The 20,154-nt window shown below is 33.8% G+C and overlaps 1 long non-coding RNA gene across 1 annotated transcript in view; it reads right to left on the bottom strand.

Annotated features, from left to right (window-relative positions):
- LOC137632791 (uncharacterized) overlaps nt 1-20,154 on the bottom strand; it is a 60,645-nt gene that overhangs the window by 7,175 nt on the left and 33,316 nt on the right. Inside the window, exons 2-4 of the long non-coding RNA XR_011042123.1 lie at nt 7,399-7,498; nt 3,376-3,493; nt 775-1,604 (exon numbers count right to left, since the gene is read on the bottom strand). This is a non-coding gene — a long non-coding RNA (uncharacterized lncRNA). The remainder of the gene's footprint in view (nt 1-774; nt 1,605-3,375; nt 3,494-7,398; nt 7,499-20,154) is intronic.

Raw genomic sequence — 20,154 nt, 5'->3', positions numbered from 1 at the left:
AACCAGTGCAATGAAATTATTTAAATAGAAACTTTAAACTTCATTTCTAATGAATTAGCCTAAGGCATAGTAAAGAATCTTCCATGCCTAGCTCAAAAAGGCCCAGCATAAGATATACAACACAAATGCAATGAAAAGACTACGATCACTTATGTAAAAATAGTGTAACATCTATATAGACCACAGGACAGCTAACCATATAAGTCATTCAAAACTAATGATAACCATTGGAACACAAAACATTATGAACCTGTAAAGCAAATCTGGCATAGGTCCCAAGACAATGAAATAATATAATTTAGCCATTTTAAATCAAAACCTATCAATCTTTGTTCACACAACTTTTTATACAGTAAAATACAGTAAAAGCATTTATATATTGGATTGTAGTTAAGGAAAGCCAAGTACAGTCATTTTTAAATTTGCCTCTTTACTCAAGAAATAGTAATAACCAAAAAATAACTACAACAAATTTGTAACTTGTTATAAAAGCCAATAAAAGAAGTTAAACTATTGAACAACTAATTTTATTAGCAATATGGAGTTGTTAAATGTATTTATAGAATGCCTAAGTGGATTTCTGAAGGTTTTAATTTGTGTAACTTGTGTCTTAGAGCCAATAATGACCTTCCAGAGTCAAGCACCAGCCTTTGTGGCCTAAATTCTATAATTCCAATCCAGTTCCCAACATAATTTGAAGTATGACTTGAAAATGCTAAAAGAAAACTATAATACCAACTCTATGAATTTGCTTAAATTCTTATTCTCACATACCTGTTTGGAATAGTTGATACTCGACAATCTTTAAATGCTTCAGCTTTTTCCTCCTGGGTGTGACCATTTATATTTAGCCAACTGAGTGGAATGACCAGTGTCAAGGGTTGAATAGTAGGGTCTCCCAAAAGCCAAGGTCTGTTGGGTGTGTTGTGGGGTATAATGTGCCTCTTATTCTCAGCGATAGCCAGCCACTACCATCCATCCTGATTCTATACCAATGGTGGTGGAGTTAGTCCGGTGGTAATTTGGTGTCGTCCAATGAATTGATAGTTTCATTTGTACTCTTGTACCAAGGGCTCCACTCTACGGGGGTTAGACTTTGCAGTGATTTCTTATTTGGTTGGGGTCATCTAGATTTCCCACAAGTGTAATGTTTGTTGCCAATGCCTATTAATCAGATGACAATGTTCCACTATGGGGAAACTGTTTTGTAGTTGCCTGCCAATTGCAAGTTGTTCTGGAGACTTGTGAATAATGTGAAGATGTGTGTTCAGCTATTGCAGAATAAACAGAGAGGTCTTGACATCCATGTTCAACCTTATGTTTTTATCATTCTTACGAGATACTTCAGCATAATGTGCTGATTAGAGGCACTTTGACTCCCACCTCATCAAGGTGGAAGAAGCTGTCTCGGGGGCATAATGTCATTAGGCAATGGATTTTCCAGTCACAAGTGATAAAATCCCAAATATTTATCCGCCACGATCTTGTATAGGTGTTAAGGGGATGCCAGATACCATTTCAATGGGTGCAGATTTGTTAAGGGTTTCTCCTGCATGAGTCATAGGTGTTGGTAGTTTATTTCTAGCCAACCAAGGGCACACTAACTGGAAGAGAAGTTAAGTTACAAGAAGGCATAGGAATCATTAAATAAAATTACGTTTCTTCAACCTGTGAGCATATCCATTTAGCGGAAAGGTTGAAAAATCTTAATTTCATTGAACTAAAAGGTTTATGCAATACAGTGGCAAGTATTAGGCAATTTTTACCCAAATAAGTTAACAAAAGTAATTGATCAAAAGATCATGTCAACATTTTTTGTTAAAACACTACATCAAATTATCAATAGTTATATAAAAAAAGTTTCATATTAATGGTTTGGAATAAAAAAAGTTGTAATAAAGTACATTATTATTAAAACAAGTAATTGCACTTGATTAAATTTATTATTGCAATCAATTTATTGTGAATGTATATACACTATTCTGCACATAACTTTTGATATGACTGAAATTTTAGAAATTGGGCCATTAGGTGAAAAGTCTGGGTGTTCAAGACCATTAATCTTCATCTACTAAAAAAGAAAATTAGAATGGGAAATGCTGTCAATATATAAATACTATGTCGTTTGAGGCTGCACTTTTACTGTAACAGTCATCTTTTGAAGCCCGTTAAGCAAACATTTGATTTCCACTTGTAATAATTGTAAAACTTTACTTATAATTGGTGATGTAAGTTATGCGATGTACGTTTTAAAAAATTTACAATAAATTAGCTTGAGAAGAATGGATAAGTTTCACAGGTAAACAATGCATACTTCTAACTCCCAGATATCTGATTTTTCTCTAGTTACAAATTTGATGTTGGTTGTACTATGGATACAATTTGTCAAAATGTCTTAATTTTTTTCAGAATATTAGTAATCTAAAAGTTCAAAGGCTAATTTAATCAAGTGGCAATAACAATTTTAATAATATTTCTTGATATATTACCCGATATTCACAATGCTTTCGTCTGTGGAAGCTTGGAATTTCAACGTTACTCCTTAAAAGGAAATTTTCCCGGTTTCTTCCCTTCCCATACTCTAATGCCTCTATTAAAGCAGCAAGACCTGCATCTAACAATAATAACCTGCTGCACATAATGAAGAGCTTTATTAGTCTCAAAAGTAGAAATACTTTCCTATCCTTTTGACATCACTGATCAGTGGGGGACGAGGGTGGGTATGTATATGAACACCAGGAAAGTATAGAAAAAAGAAAAATAATGAAATTCTATGACTTCCACACTTTACAGGTGGTATAGGAAAAAAGAAAAAAAAATTATGAAATTCTATGACTTCCACACTTTACAGGTGGTGGGTAACTAGTGAAGGAAAAAGATAGGGCATTTAGTCATTATATTCGATTAAATAAAATAGTACATTTATCTTTATGATAGGCTTTGAGTTACTTTAAACCCTATATGACATTTTTTAAATTACTTTTAACACCTTCAAAAATTTTATTGAATTGCAACTCAAATGTGTGTAATTCTACCAAACTAACCACTTAATTCACCATTTTGTCTTAAAATGCTCCACCAGCTACTATAGGTTCTAAAGCCCCACAAACATTACACCAACTAGGACTCCGTAAGCTCATTTTTAGTGACTACAGTTTGAGACAACATTGTGGTTTTAGGAAGACTCTTTCCCCCAAAAAATTTATAAAAATTGAGAAAAATTTTTACTTATATTAAGAAATCTAGTTTCAAAAGCTTTCATCGGATTTGGATCAAATTCTTTTAGAGCTTGGTGACAAAATAGGAAAATTGAAGGATATTTAATTTTTGGACAGATGTACTGTGTATATCACAAAAAAAAATTAAGCACTTTACCCTTTGTCACTGTTGGTCCATATAACATCTACAGGGTCTTGCAGGTTGGGTAAAACTATCCCCGAATAAACGACCACCTCTTAAAATCCGTAGGATAGTCTAAATAAAATTGACATCTCTGGGGAAGGAAATTACAAAATTATTGTAAACTTTTAGCCTCAAATTCATTTTAACTCTGGAAAAAGAGAAAAGAGATTATATCCACTTATTACACAAGACTATCTTGAAGGAAATGCTTGTATTTTATCAATTTGTTTTTGAAGTCAAAGCCAACAAAATTAAATTTTACTGTGATATTAAGGGAAAGATACTTGATACATTCAAATCAAATCTTCTTATTCAAACAGAAATCAGCAGCTATTTATATCTTAAATGGCTGAAATGAAATATTCACTGCCCACAGAAAAGGAAACTTGAAAAATATCAAGAGTTCTAGTAAATGATAAATTTCTTGACTTAACTGTACGTTATTGTAATATATGTCAGTAAATGATAAATTTCTTGACTTAACTGTACGTTATTGTAATATATGTCAATAGTAAACTCACTTTTGGAACCTATAACAGTCATCCTAGATAATTTTGTTTCATTTATTTCCAAGAATATGTTGGCAAGATATAGCTTGTCTGGATTTAGAGAATGATTTGAAATAAATTGTCTGAAATGATAGATTGCATGACTACTGTACCCCCTTACATTCAATTGAAGGTCGCACATCTGTATATCTCACTCATTTTGGCCAAAGTTTAGGTATCAGCATCATCTTGCTTTTGACCAAAAGTTTTAACGTATCTATACCAAATTATGTTAACAGATGAAATGTGTAACATTAATCCAAGTTTAACCTATCTTACGACATGGAAATCAGCTTTCATGGTGAACAAAACAATACTATTTTTGGCAAGGGAATGTAAACATAAATTAGGCAGACATAGCCCTCACATAAGGGGAGTATACCTGTTCCTCTAAACTTTTAACCACTATAAAATTTGTCCTTCTATCTAGTACAGATTGAAAATTACCTCTCAATCGAGGTGTCCAAAAGATTGCTAGAAAAGCAAAAGTGGGTTTAACAGCAGAACGGTTTAAATTAATTAAAGAATTTGAGGCTCTAAGAGACGATCCCGAATATGGGAGGTGCTATGTACCATCAGAAACTTTACTGAATGGTGCACTAGAACCACTAGTCATCACTAGAGTTTGAATTTAAAACTTTATGGTTTTCTGAGCTTCCATTAAAAAAGCTAAAGATATTAAACTTATTAAGTTCAAACTATTAAAGTTAATCCATTAGGCTAGATAAAGTCAAAGGTTGGAGTGGCATTATTGTATCATTCTCTATACAAGCAAGTAGACTAGCTTTATCTGGAGTGCCCCCTTAAGTATGAGGAAGCGTTTCTTACTTTCAAACTTTTATTTGACCATAAAACATATCCAGAGAGGAACGGTGAGACTACGCACTCTCTAGACACAAGACGCAGAGAAATCAGATCATAATCACCCCAAAATCAACTCTATGTACAACAGTGCAGTGAATGGTAACAATAACAAAGAACTTGAAAACACTCGTATCAGTATAAAAACATATATAAACATGACATCTGGGGAGGAACACACTATCTTCCATGTTGACTTTTAGACTGAAGAAGTTATCCGACATGCGCAGCAAGTTGTTGTAATCTCATTTCTTTACTAAAGGTATTAGAGTAAAGTAAAGAAAGAAAACGGAAATTTATCTTTTAAGGAGTTAAGCGGACATTCCAAGCTTCCAGAGACAAAAGCAATATGAACAATAGAGGAGGTTCATAGAAATACTGTAACAACATTGCTAGTCTTACATAGTGCATTTCCTATGGTCACAAATATTGTTAGTCATAAAAAAATGCTGAGCAGTAGGCAGGCTTTTAAGCTACAAGTTCTAAGCATATATCTTAAATGCATGAATTATATGAAACTTTGTACTACATCAAGCTAGCATGACCTTCCACCTAAAAAATATACACCTGTTTGTTCATGTCATATATTTCTTATTGTTAAATATGAAAATTTACCTGGCATAATCATATTGATGCCTAGTTTTCATTTCTCTACTCATTTTTTTAATGTAGCTACTTTTTGTAGCGGACTGTAAATTTAAAATATAGCACCTAGCTTTTTAATATGATGGATTACCTTGGCTTATAAATTTGAGGCCAGAGGCCAAGCACTGTCACCGAAAGATAATTCAGCGACAAATATATTGGTAAAAACTTTTAAAATATTTAAAAGCCATGTTCATTTCACTCATAAATGCATACAATTCAAACATTTAGAGTAATAAATTAATTAAAAAATTATTAAACATAATTAAACTGGCTGATTTCAGATAGATAACCAAAATTACCCTCTACACCAACATTTAAAATATTAGTGTCCGATTTACTGTCAAAATGTTATTTCTGATGCTGCTTTACAAATTTGGAGCAGCATACCATTATGTACTCAAAAGACTGTAATCTGTCACAAGCACACATCTGTGCACTGGTGCGGGCTATAATATATTTGCGAGAGATTGGTCTGGTTAAAATAACTTTTAAACCTTTTGGTTTGTAAAAACATATTCAAACCAGGGGTTAATATTAGCCTCTTTGGGAAAAGGGTAGCTTATTTTATAAAATGATAATGAAAGTTACAAGGACCAATGATTTTGGTGGCAAGGTTACATTTACTATACCTAATTTATATAATATTAAATTGTTAGTCTACACGATATAGCCCGTACTAAACTGTTACATTGAATGAAAGTTTATTTTTTACCATAGTCATATTTCAAAACAGATTTGGAACATATAATGGGAATTTTGATACCATTTATAGTCAGCTATAATTCAAGTATAATTCTTGGCATCTGTCTCAGATCTTGAAATGCTGAAATTGGATTTCAAAAAGGATATTGCACAATAATATTCTACCCCTAATAAAACTATATACATGTAATTACCACAAAGGGAATAACAAGCTACCAAATGCAACATTATTACAGCTTTAGTGTACATAGTGCTGTGTGAAGGAACTGATTAAATATGGGTGCTCAAGGTCTTATACTCCATGAGGAGACTGCCACTCAATAATATAATAGTCCCCAATGATAATCACCTCTTTATGCATTTTTCAGTTAAGTCATCGACTTGTTGCTGCAAGGTCACAATCTAATATTGCTGAATTTACTTATTTTATAACCAAAACTTTGTTCAAGACTCGATCATTGGTTTTTCTAGTGTTAAACAGCACTAATAATTGATATGAAAAATTCCACATGAACTAATGTGCGCTATTTATCTCCACATAATGCTAAGTTAATATAATATTCTGACTTTAAATTTTACATTTTGGGAGCAAATATGACTGAAAACTGGTAAGGTTGCCATTTCATGATGTCTTTCCAAGATGAAATTTACACAAGAACCATAAAATTAAGAAAATATAAAGGTGTGGGACAATACATAATTGCTTTAAAACATATTTTGGCACTTATCATTATTAAGAGCTGGTTTTATCGAGGGAAATCAGTAATATTGTATGACTAAAGGATTATTTGATGGTATAGATAAAATAACTCCTGTGCTACAGAATACATGATAAAATTCAAGTATAATATATACAGTGAATATGAATACATTATTGTACTATGGCCTAAGTAAGGCTAATAAAAGATAAAACATTGCATTTTCTCATTTTATCAAGTGATATGACAAGGTTTATTTTATTTCTAATTTACAGTCATTATTTCCTATTGACCATTTTTATTCAATACTGGTACAGTTTGACACAAGTGTCCCTGGCAAACCTAGCTCCACAGAAGTGCACTCTGTCACACCCTTACTTTGTGGCAAGTAACCAAACAAATAGTGTAGGAAGAAATAGCAGAGGCGGTGGGTGGGGCTAAACACAAACTCGCCATGCAGTAAGGGTGTGGCTGGGTTCCTATGTCCAACTGTACATCATAGTCAAACTTCGAATCATCAACAAAACTACAGGGCTAACCTTTGCATTTTGATCCTCCAGTACAGTACATGAACTGTAGTGACATTATGGTACCTCTTCTCTTCCTTCTATGGTAGCCTCTGTCTGTCTCATGTTTTTCCTACAAAAACATTTTGAACTTTATTATAGTGTACTATTTACAAAAGTCATGAACCATTTATATCAATTTTTTATTTGTAAATCATTACAAAAGGTCTTTAATAAGTTGGAAGCTTATAACACAAACAGATCTTTAGCGACATCAAAAGAAAGATGGCGGTGTGAAATACTCCCTTGCAAGAAAATAAACTGATATTTTCTGGTACTGTTTTATAAAAGGGAAAATACAAACCATTTTATAATATCTATCCGGCTAAAGGGACAAGTCTCTAATTAGAACTATTTTGAGGGATTAGGTTGTTTACCCATGTTGGTTTATAAGTATTGCCTTTGTTTGATGCAAGTTGAATATAGGGACTAGTAGAAACTTAAGTTTTAGTGTGGAATAATTAGAAAAATTTAATAAAACAAAAAACTTCAATACTATTAACTGTGTTTCTGTCTTGGGTATACTTTAAATATTGTAATACTGAAATACTAAAGGGGATTAAAATAAAGAGTAATCACACTGAACAATTATTTATGATGTGCAATGAAATTTCTCAACTTGAGACTGGCATGAACAAGACCCCTCTGTAACGTATTTAATTTTTAGAGTTGAAATTGTTATTAATGGATTTATTTTTATTTTGAGGTGCATGAGTGTACAGAAAATTATACTGAAAAATGCTGCATAAATATCTATTGATTTTCATTAAAAATTTAACCACTCTCCTTACTCACAAGTAGAAGTAATTTTTACTGATAACATTAAGGATTGTAGTGTAGCATTTGAGTGAATGAGATGGACTGAACTATTTCTGTAGTGAAATATTGAATGAAAATCACTGTATCAAGAATTTTGTATTTTTACAAGTTACAACACCTAGATATGTTAGTTGGTAAAGCTGCTCACTTTACATGTCTCTGTTCACCATGTAGATTAGTATAGTATAAACATTTAAGTTATTATTTTTCTGCCAGAAAGTAGTCAATATTGACAATGCAGAGCATTTTGCAACAGTAGTGTATGGTACACCTGTTTTGTGCCACCATCTGTTTATAATTTATGTAAAGCACCTGCATAGCTGTACAGTACTATATGTTTGTTTTAATTTACTTACTAATATCTTTGCAGGACATACATGCTCTCTGCTGGCATTTTACTTAAGATGTGAATCTTTTTCAAAAACGTAATTCTCTTTTACAAGTTTTAAAATGCCCTTTTGCCCATCAAGTAGATATAGGCATAGTGAAGATACAGTATTTGTGATAATGCAACAATAAATTGTCTGTAGTATTGACATGCTTAAATTAGGAGTGAACTATATACTGTATATTTTTGTGCATATATGGCCACGCTACTTCCCAGCAGAGGAAGTTTATACTTGAATAAAATATGACCAGTTTTGATACGGCTTTGTTTACTTTTTAAAATGAAAGCTGAAACTTGTTCATTAGAAATCGGATCTTAGGCACTGCTATGTTATCTCCAAAAGACATCATTCTCTCCCGTGCCTTAACATAAAAATTCCCACCTCATGGTGAGATTTGACCCCAAGCATAAACTTAGAGCAATTAAAGTAAATTTTATCTGCAGTTATATCACTAACCTTTCCTAGTTCCCTTGTAGCCTTAAGGAAAATTAAGGTTATGTATGTAAAGTGATTTTATTGGCATAAATAAGAGGAATATTAAATATGTGAATTTCACCTCATGAAATTTCTATATTTTGGGAGCCACTATGCATCATTGTTCTTGTTGGTATGTATAAGAGAAAGAGTTGCTTATATTACCGAAAAGGAGAAACTTCCTGAGTATGGTAGTTATCATTTTATTGAACAGTTATGAATATATTCAAGTAATATAATTTGATGTTTGAATCTACATGTACTTGTAAAATGAGGGTTAAACTTAATGGCAATACCGTTAACTCTGTGGTTGTATTATTATTTAGGTCAATAAAGTGTGATTGTAGGACTTTTGGGATTCATGCAGAACTCTGGAAATATCATTAGTAGTTAGGACTAGTTTTCACTTAACACATGATTTGCTATCACTTTTTTCAATATTACAATGTAGGGTTTAAATTTTTAGCTGTAGTAACTAGGTTTATAGACAAATATTTTAAAAACTAGGGTTTGTTATACGAGAAAAGATAAACATTAACTTCGTCTGTTGTTCAAGAGTTTAGATGTCATGATGATTAAATTAAAAGATTTTCAAATTTTTTCATGATTTTGTGATGAATTTATGTAAATAATTCTAGTTTTAAAATATGTTTTTTTTTGACCGAATTGCTAAAAAGGTTGTGATTTTTTATCGAAATGTACCAAGAATCCTGAAAGCAGGTTGTGTCAAAGTCTACTTCCTTTTCAGGTATGGCTAATTCTGAAAGGATATGATTAAACTATTGTATATTGAAATACTTTCTGTAATGCTATCCATGTATCCAAGTTTTATACATGTGATCAAATATCCAAGTCATCTTTTTTGACATTTCACAATAAGAGTAGCATTTTTGTAAAATTTGGCACATAGTCTTTTTATTAATCTTCTTTATTACAACTTGAAAAGTTATTATTATTAGGTTGTTTGTCATCTTTACACTTCCAAGAAAGTTTTTTGGACTTAAAAATGTGAGATAACCATATCTTGTATTATTTTTTTAATAACTTCATTCAAATTTTGGCTAAATCTGTTATATATGTTCCCTTACATTATACTGTATGACTTTAGCTATGAATACAAGTTTACCCATACGGCTAATCTTGTTACTTTACAAGATTTAATTTTTTGGCAATTTACTTATTAAATTACTAGTAAGGACTAATTTATTCCCATTGTTCCTTGAAACAGTTTAACTGGTAATCTGGTTATTATTTTTTTATAACTTCTATATTTTTAAAATGTCACAAAAGTGGGTTCATGTAAATGGCTTCTCCATATTTTGTACTTGGATACAAGATTTGTTGGGTTTATTATTTGTTAATTATTCATTTAGTATTCCACTTAGAAATAGCCTGTAGTTTTTAGGCAACACACGAAACACTGTTTCCACTTGAATGTCAAGATATAAATATTAATGCATTCTTAAACCCAATGTTATCAATGCAGTTATCCCCCAAAGTTAGCAATATCATTCATGCTAAAGGGCCACATACATTACTTGCAATCGTTATTTTAAATTTGATATTTCAAGAGTTATAGGTTTAGTACAGTAATACACTTTTGATATAAAGATTATTGGAATTAGAAATCTGGCATTGTTTCATCATTTATTCATTTCATATTCACATCTCAATGTTTGCTTTCATTGCATTACGAGGAAAAAATTGATTCTTTTGAGCATTAAATGATTTTTTACTTTTGTATATGTAATTGCTCTTGTAACTTTTATGGAAAAGATACCTTTGTACCAGATAAATTAAAATTTTTGCTTTAAAACAATGTACTGTACTACATAGTTCTTTTTAATTACCATTTAATTAACATTCTGGACTGTACAGTATATGAGATTTTTGGAGACAAACTTCACTAATGTTGTGGTTAATATTATTCTATTGAATGTTAGAGGCATGGAAAATCATTGTACAGTAAGCTGCATTTTTAGATACCAGCGTAGGTAGGATATCTTCAAATCTGCATGATCAAATGTTTAGTATTAAAGGTATGTCACAATAATAACAGTAAAAAAATCCCAGAATAAGATAAAATTCATGGGCATGTTGAATCAGTCATTTTATACTTTTAATTAATTTTAGAAATTATAAAAATTTATAATGAGCATAATTTCATCTTACATCACTTATAATAATGAAATTAAAGCTCAGGATCTGTGTAATGGCCACTCAAGATAATTATTCTGATTTAGTTATTTACTGTGCTGTTTCCATACCAACCCTCTTGAGATGTAGGTCTGTAGTAATTTTTATAAATGCCATGTATCATTCACCTGTTTATAAGTTACAATTTCATCCATGAAAACTGCATTTTCACCATTCTATACTGTCCAGTACAGTGTAACATTTTCCAAGATATGGGTCATCCAAAAGCTAAAAATACAGTCCAAGGTCTTATTTCATGGTAAGTAACCTTAGGTAGAGGAACTTCATGTGTCTGATTTCTTATGAGATAGCAATGTATTTTGCTTCTTTGTTCACATCCAATAAAAAGTTATAAATCTCAGTTAGGGAATTTTTAGAATTTTAAATATTTTTGATTTCTGTAATAAAATTAGTCTAAGAACTGCATTCTACTATGTTGTATTACTGTATATAAATAATTTTTCATATCGACAGAAACCCTTCATGTCAGCCATGAGATGAAATAGAAAACTGAAATAATTATTATAGGTCTAATATCCATATGATTTTAAAGGGAGGAATAACACAGATATGAAAGCCTCTTTGTTCAATTTAGTTTGTGAAAGTTTGGCGACTACTTTTTACGGGGTTTCAACGCTAGAGTCCACATCCCACATAAGGTGGGGCAATCGTAATAACTGAAACAAACTGGTGATGATAGGTTTCTTCAGTGTTGTATCAAGATTTTATAAAGCGAGTGAAGAGAGTTACACAATAAATTTGAGACTTGAAAAGCAAATTGGACAGATCTAAGGTAAAACTGTAGTCAAATACCACTGTTGCAAGATGAAAGTGAGGTTTCTGGAACAGAGGTAAAATAAAAAAGGCTAAATAGTTATTCAATACAATATCAAGAAGGTTAAGAGAGGGAGTTAATTGTGATTTGACTTTGAGAAAGAGGTTTACTGAATAAATGAGGTACAAAGATCTGAAGGTGAAACTAAAGGAAAAATTCAAAGTTACACTATGGCATAACAGAGTGGCTGGATAACAAAAACAAATAAATTGGGAATGGAGGTAAATTAAAAATATTAATTAGTCGGGACTCAAGGGACACGGCAAAGACATTAATTTGTTATTGGAACTAGCGTAAATTAAATGTAATGTATAATTACTGTATTATCCTCATTTTTATCTTCTCCTGCAAGTCAGTAATCACATAAAATTACCCTAACAAGTAATATAAATTACCTCTCCCTCTCTACAATAGTGCTGAAAAGATCTAATTCAAGTAGCTAATCAATAAAATGAATATATGGTTTTTTCTTTGTATAGAGGCATAAAACCTTTCCTTAGTTACCTTATGTCATTATTTTTCAAGGAACACCCTTTCCCAGTCCTTGTGATTGGATTTGAAACAATTTCCTTGAAGGCGACAATACTTATGGTGTAATGAGTTAAGTCGAACCAGACCTGTAGAGCATATTTCTGGCCTTGAGTTCTTTAATTAGGAATAAAAATTCAATAAATAAAGACAATGAAGCTTCCTCTGCGGAGAATATTCCCGTGAGAAAATTTTATTTAAATTATCACTGACCTAATTCTTAACTAATACTACACTATCTGGCAAATAGCTCTAGTAGAATGAGGGGTTTGTTTTTATGGAACAGTTATTTAAAATTTTGATAATGTACGTGTTCATGAGTAGGCAAGTAAGAGAGGGTCATTGTATTTTTTGCAATGTACTAATTTCAATCACCTATACAAGTGAATAACAACTGACAATGTAATTTCTAAATAATGTTGAGTTCACTAAACTTCTTGAAAAACTGAATGTACAGAAATATAGGGTTAAAATTATACAAATATATATCTTCTATTGTTGAACAACTGTATTGTATAAACAATTCTAGTTGTAAAAAGTGAAAGAAATTTATCAGAATAAAATTTTACAAATGTTAATGTTATAATTTATGGTCACTTCACTGAAAGGTGTTTGGTTAGCCTGCATTCACCTTTTGCTGTAAATATCAAAGAGACAGTGATGGATAGTTATGAAAATCTGGTAGGGGTGTTGCACATTTATATATTGCAGTTTGGTTACTAATTTATTGATGATACCTGGTTTGTATATTTGATGCTTCTAGGAAAGGATGGACTGTGCATGTTTTTATACATATACTCTTTATATATGCACAGGCACAATACATTTAAGACTTGAAAGTCAATTATGAGGCAAAAAAAAGGGGCAGTTGTGCCAGTGCACATTGACACATGATCAATTTTTAATTAGTCACATGATCACCTTTTAATCATCCTATTCATTTAAGCTAGGACCCATTCATAATTTACAAGGACTATAAGAATGTGAATTTACCTATCAATGCAAATTACAGTTTATTTTGATTAACTTTTCGAATCCCAGAGACGTGTCTAGGGATTTTTAGTCCCTGAAGTCCCTATGACTTACGTCCAGTAATTTTATCTTTCGTTTATTATTTTATACTTAAAAAAAATACTTTTTTCACTACATAAAACTATATTAATGAACAATGAATTTTACTCTATATAATTAAAGTTGATTTTAAAGTATCTTAGCCCACCTTTTCTGTGAAGACAGACATGCCAAAAAATTTTCTGGGGTTCGAGGGATAAATTTATTTATTGGAGGGATTGCAATGGTGCCCCAAAGCCTATTTACTTGTGTATGCGCGCACACAAAAAAATTTAACAATAAAAGATTCTTTGATTCCTCATACAAGAACTTAATCACTTATGGATACTTAAAAAGACATTTTTTTTTCCTGTACATGCATAGACTTTGGAGGAAAATTTCACCTGGAAACATATGCTCTGCCATAATGTAGACCAACACTACAATTTTTAGACAAATTTCTAGTCAAATCACTGTAAATCCTTTTGTGTGTACCAGGAAATATCAGTGATAATTGCAGTCATCAGAAATCAGCTTAATAGTTGGTAGGAATACAGTGAAATTAAGCTTCTTAAAGTGAAACTGGTTTTCATGTGCCACAAGTATTCTGGGTTTTTATTACATTAAGAATAATAACCTGCTCTTGGATACTTTGTTTATCATTATCCTTATTTGAGTTATGTTGTGCTTCTTCACTTTTAAATAATAGGACCCAATTTTAAGTAAGTTAACTTTTTCAAGTATGTTGAAAATTCCTTAGAAATCAAAGAAATCTTAGGGATCAAAAGATGGACCCAATTTTAAGTTAGTTAACTTTTTCAAGTATGTTGAAAATTCCTTAGAAATCAAAGAAATTTTAGGGATCAAAAGATACCAAAAGTGGACTACAAACCAAATATCATCAATTATCATGTACTGTATACAAAAATTAAGTACTGTACTTAAGAATTTGTTAGAAAAAGAAAAGCAAATTGACATTTTTCACCCAAAATTTGAACTTGTCCTTGTTTATTACAACACCCCATGAACTGGATCATAATAAACCATATACTGTTGGTGCTGTTGCTAAAATATTAGTTTTTCTATATTGAATTAAAATATTGTATACTTAATTGTAAATTATTTTAATGAGCATTACTTATATAGTAGTTTAGTACGAATACCTATGAAAATTTCATTTCTGCACTTCTGAAATTCAACAGGCACAGTTCATTTAACTTGTGCAAAATGCAACTTGTATACTGTATAAAAAAAAAGATGACCAGTATATGTTTTAGAATACTTTTTAATTTAATACAAGCAGTGTGATGTATTTTCTTAGATAATATACAAATACGAGGGTTATTCTGACCTTCCATTTCTTTGATAGTAAGATAAGTTTTATTTGTTTTAAGTAACTGTAGATAAAACTCTACTTTATTTTCTTGTAATTATCCTTATCAGTTATTTAAGTGTAAATGAATGTGCATATCAGCATATTTTAAAATGGTTGTAGAGTATTTTATGCTGTGTATCAAAAACATGGTGATATGGTGGGATGACAGTAAGTTGATATTGAAAAAAATTTGTAATTTTTTTGTAAGAATCAAGAACTAATGTTTTGTTTTTTAATTGGAAAAGCCAGGTGCAAGACATGTTGAACTGTGAAGGTAATTCTCATAGTTATTATAATTTATTTTGTGGATTAATAGTTTTATTATCCTTGAAATTTAAACCACCATATTAGTTACATAACATCATTGGAATCTTTCCTCTTTCTTCTGTCCCCTTTGACTTCCTGAGCTTCTATCAGGTTTTGGTCTTCATCCTGCCTTTTCCTATCTGCTTTTCTGACCCCCTGTTTCAAAACCCTTGTACAACTAAATCATTTTAGGTTGCAAGACTTATTTTTTGAGCTCCTGCTCCTAGACATAATAAATCCTTTTCACACATTTTCAGATTTGTTAGTATTTGTGTCACTGTTCCAAAAACTACAAGTTTTAAAATTGTTTTTTTCCTAGCTATACAAAGGTTTACTCCTTTGTGATTTTACTATGATCAGAATTAAGGAAATTGTGGGATATTAACATTGTATCCCACCCATGCCGAGTAGGAGCGGCCAAGTCAGCAGGGCTTGCCACACACTGCTCATGATCAAGACTTCGGGGGGTGGATGAGGCAGGGCATCTGTTTGATCCTTGACCCAAATGATAAAATAAGACAATCTTCACCAGCTCGTATGACAGGCAAGGTCGAGAAATGTCAACCTCATGCGCTAAAGTTTGGTAACTTAATCACTGCCCCAACAAGTTTGTGATTTTATATAAACAATATTGATGTAAAATTTAATACTGTACGTTCGATATCAAAAGTAGTCCCACAGAGATATTCTCACCTGCATAAATGGTCTTTTATGCTGATACTCCCAAGGAAGAGATGCTCTGAAGAGAAGAAAGAAGTACTCATTCATTTATTCTACTCTCATGTATAATTATGCTAAGAATAACTGATGATGTTGCCTGTACTGTACAGGAATAAGTTTTAAACTATTTGTTCTGCTGCCACCACTGAGCCTAAAGAAAAAGTACTCAGTGATTGATCTGTGGGTGCAGCTTTTAAGTAATGCGCAGTGAAAGTAGTTTGCCTCTTCCAAACACCTGCACTAAGCACTTCTTGGGGAAAGCTAAGGTTGTGGCAATACCACGGATGCCATGAGCTTTGGGAGGGAGCCCAGTCAATGCTTCTACTGAAAATCAATTCTTTTTTAACACCCCTGTTGTTTTGACTTGTGCTTACAAATTAGTTAGTCTGGATGTTCAGGAAGGAGCAGTTCTCTTAACCCTTTTACCCCTAATGGACGTACTGTACTGATATGTTTCACAACACTCATCCCTTTACCCCCATGGACGTATTAGTACGTCCTTGCAAAAAAACTATTTTTCACATTTTTTTTGCATATTTTTGATATCTTCATGAGAAACTTCAGGCATTTTCCAAAATAATGAGACCAACCTGACCTCTCTATGACGAAAATTAAGGCTGTTTTGAGCAATTTAAAAAAATTAGATTGCAAAATGTGCTTGAAAAAAAAAAACGCCTGGGGGTTAAGGGTTGGATAGTTCCAAATAGCGTTGGGGGTAAAAGGGTTAAGATAATGACGAACTGTCCTTACAGGACAAAATAACAAACTGTCCAGATCATCAATTACCTACTTAATAGCTGAGATGGAGGAGTCAAATGTGTTATCATTAATTGATGGATTTTGGGTCTTGGGTATAAATACTAGTATGAAAGAGAATGACAGATCTTTCCACACCCTGGAGTGTGGTATGAGATGAGATAGTTCATGTAGCTCACTCACTCTTTTAGATGAGGCTAATGCTAAAAGGAAGGTGGGCGTTGAGTTCCCAAGGTGGGCAAGACTGCTTAAGGCTTTTGATCAAAGCATAGAGTCTCCACAAGGAGGAGAGGTCAATTCCCTTCGGTCTGAAGACCTGGGTTAAGGCTGAGCCATAGCCTTTTACCACAGTGACTAAGAATTTTCTCCTTCCATAGGAAAACTAAAAAGTCTGGTATCAGGGGTATAAAGTTATGGGAGCTTATTGGAAACATCCCTGTCTCACGTTTCTGCTGGACGGGAGATGGAGTGTTCCGTACAAAGTTGATAGTTTCCTGTAGTGTCTGCAACCACACCATACTTGTGAGCTAAGAGTGGGGAGGTTGCGGAAGAATATAAGTTTACCTGCAGAGTCATCAGCAGCTATTGCCTGGCCCTCCCTGGTCCTACCATGGGTGGAGAGGGGCTTGGGTGCTGATCATATGTTTACATATTTAGTCTCTAGAGCATTGTCACTGTCCCTTGCGTCTGACATTCCTAAGCGACCTTTAAACCTTTAGTGGCCTTTGGTGGAGCAACATCCCTTCTATGATACCAATTGCAGAAAAATAGTTTTACTTGGTAGACTGTTGCAGAAGGCTTGTAGACGTAATCTAAAAGTTACTTTGCAGACTGTCTCAAAAAGACTTTCTTTCGAAGGAGATGCTGAATAACCTCCAGCCGTGAAAAGATGGGCAGGGAGCTGCTTCATGAAACCTTATGTGAGGTTGGCATCAAAGATTTGGCTAATCTGGAAGATCTAGAAGGTCCAGGTACCACTCCAAATTTGGCCACTTTGGCACAACTAGCGTAATGCTAGATTCTGAAATAACCCAACTGTTCAGCACCTGACGGATCAGGCAGAAAGGGGGTAAGGCACAGATATCCATTCCGTCCCACGGGTGTTGGGATGCATCCTTCATCACCACAGCTGGGTTTGGGAGAGAACAATAAATTGGGAGCTTTTTGTTTAGACGAGTAGCAAACATGTCTATAATTGGGGAAACTCCTAAAGTGACGAAATTCATCACCACTTCAGGATTCAAAGACTATTCTTAACTACCTATTGTCCCTAGTGACCTCAGATTGTCTGCTATTACATTCCTCTTTCTTGGGATGAAGCGTGCTGAAAGGTGAACAGCTTTTACTTACGGCAAATGCAGTATTGTCACTTCTAATTGGCATAACAGGTGCAATACTGATATCACATGTTTGTTGATATAAGTCACTATGGTCATGATTTTGCTCATCAACACAACTGAGTGACTCTTGACAATCTCTGAAAAGTAGAGTAACGCTAGGTATACTGCCTTCAATTCTAGGTAATTTATGTGGAAGGAGTTTTTGTCCTGTGGCCATGTTCCTTTCTTAAGAAGGGGTCTGAAAAAAAAATCTATAGTTGGAGCCTGTAGAGTAGATGTGGCCAACAGATTCTTTTTCTTCAGCCCCAATGAGTGGTCCGATGTCACAACGTAAGGGATCTTCAAAAGAGCCAATGGGGGATCTGATATCTGCGACTATTGACTCTTTCATGGCCGTTGAAGAGAGCGAAGATGCATCCTCTCATAGGGTACCAGCTTCTCTAGGGAGGTAAGATAGGCCAGGAGCTTCTGCCATGAGTGGCTAAAAGGAAATCTTTTTCCCGATAAGAGCGATGCAGCCTGCCTGAATCTCTGGATTCTGTCTCAGTATGGATACAGTTTGGGTTGCGCATTGTAGGCGGCGTTGAGGAATGCGGCTATACTTCTTGTAGCTTAAGCAGATCCACAAATCCTTGCAAAAGTCAATAAGGAGGTAGGTTCCTGTGACAGATGAGTTGTGATCTTGACTTCACCAGGAGAAGCCAGTCATCCAAGCAAGAGTCTTAACATGTGCCATGAAGAGACCAGAGCGAATACCTTCAGGGCTGTGGGAAAGCCAAAGCATTGCACCTTGAATTGATACTCTTTCTCTGAAATGTAAGCATAAGTACTTCCTTAACCACAAATGGATAAGAATTTGGAATTACGCATCTTGCAGGTCCGTGGTCAGCAGGAAATTGTTCATTTTGATGGCCTAAATTATCGTGCTGGGTGTCTCCATCTTCAATCTCACTTGGAGCACAAACTGGTTCAAGCAGGAAATGCCTATGACAGGTCCCCAGTCTCCTGTTGGTTTCTCTACCAGGAAGAGGTTGCTGAAGAAAACTGGAGACCTGTCCCAAAATTCCTCTATCACATCCTTCATCAGCATCTGTAACCCCTCCTTCTCTAAGAGGTCTTTTTCAAATCCCTCATACATATTGCTGGAATCATCAGATTCGGAATTAGAGGGCGACCATTCATGAATGGCACATGCTACCATGAGCGAAGCACTTCTTCAACCCTGAAGAACTGCTATCTCGTCCAATGACTTTGCAGGCATCCCCCTACTAGTGGTAAGTCAGGAGACCTGTCTTCCCTAACAGGAACCTCAACGATCTCTGCTCTTTCATCTAGAGGAGGTATCTGCCTACAGGTGGTAAGTCAGGGAACCTGCCTTCCCTAACAGGAACCTCAACGAGCCCTGCCCTTTGTCCAGAGGGATGTTCTCTTTGGCAAAATGGAGCTACAATGTCCTATTTTTAAAATAATTGAGGATTTTCGGTTTCAGGTAACAGAGGACGTTGTGGTGCCTATTCAAGAGAAGATGGCTTCGGAACCTGTTGGACTACCTACCAGGATACTGCAGCCTTTCTTAAGTACGAGGTCTGACTAATTCTTTTGCAATTTTCTACTAGTTGTTACTTTCGAATATTAGAGTTTCCCATATAGAGAACATCCCCCTCTATCGTCTGTTTGGTGAATTTAGCGAGTCAAGGTACTGTATCTCTACACTTAAGGATGCAACTTTAAAGGTTTAAAGGCAACTCATGAATGGCAGAGGCAAGGGACAGTAACATTGTCCTAGCAAGAAGGACAATACCCTAGATTCTGACTATATATACATATGATTAGTACCCAAGCCCCCTCTCCACCCAAGCTAGGACCAGGGAGAGCTAGGCAATGGTTGGTAATGAATCCCTTTATGCTCCCCCTAACCGCCCCATCCTTAGCTCACAAGGA

This window comes from Palaemon carinicauda, chromosome 42 (assembly GCF_036898095.1).
Source record: "Palaemon carinicauda isolate YSFRI2023 chromosome 42, ASM3689809v2, whole genome shotgun sequence".
Taxonomy (NCBI): domain Eukaryota; kingdom Metazoa; phylum Arthropoda; class Malacostraca; order Decapoda; family Palaemonidae; genus Palaemon; species Palaemon carinicauda.
The sequence above is the reverse complement of the archived record's forward strand: the minus strand, read 5'-3'. Positions and strand labels throughout refer to the sequence as shown.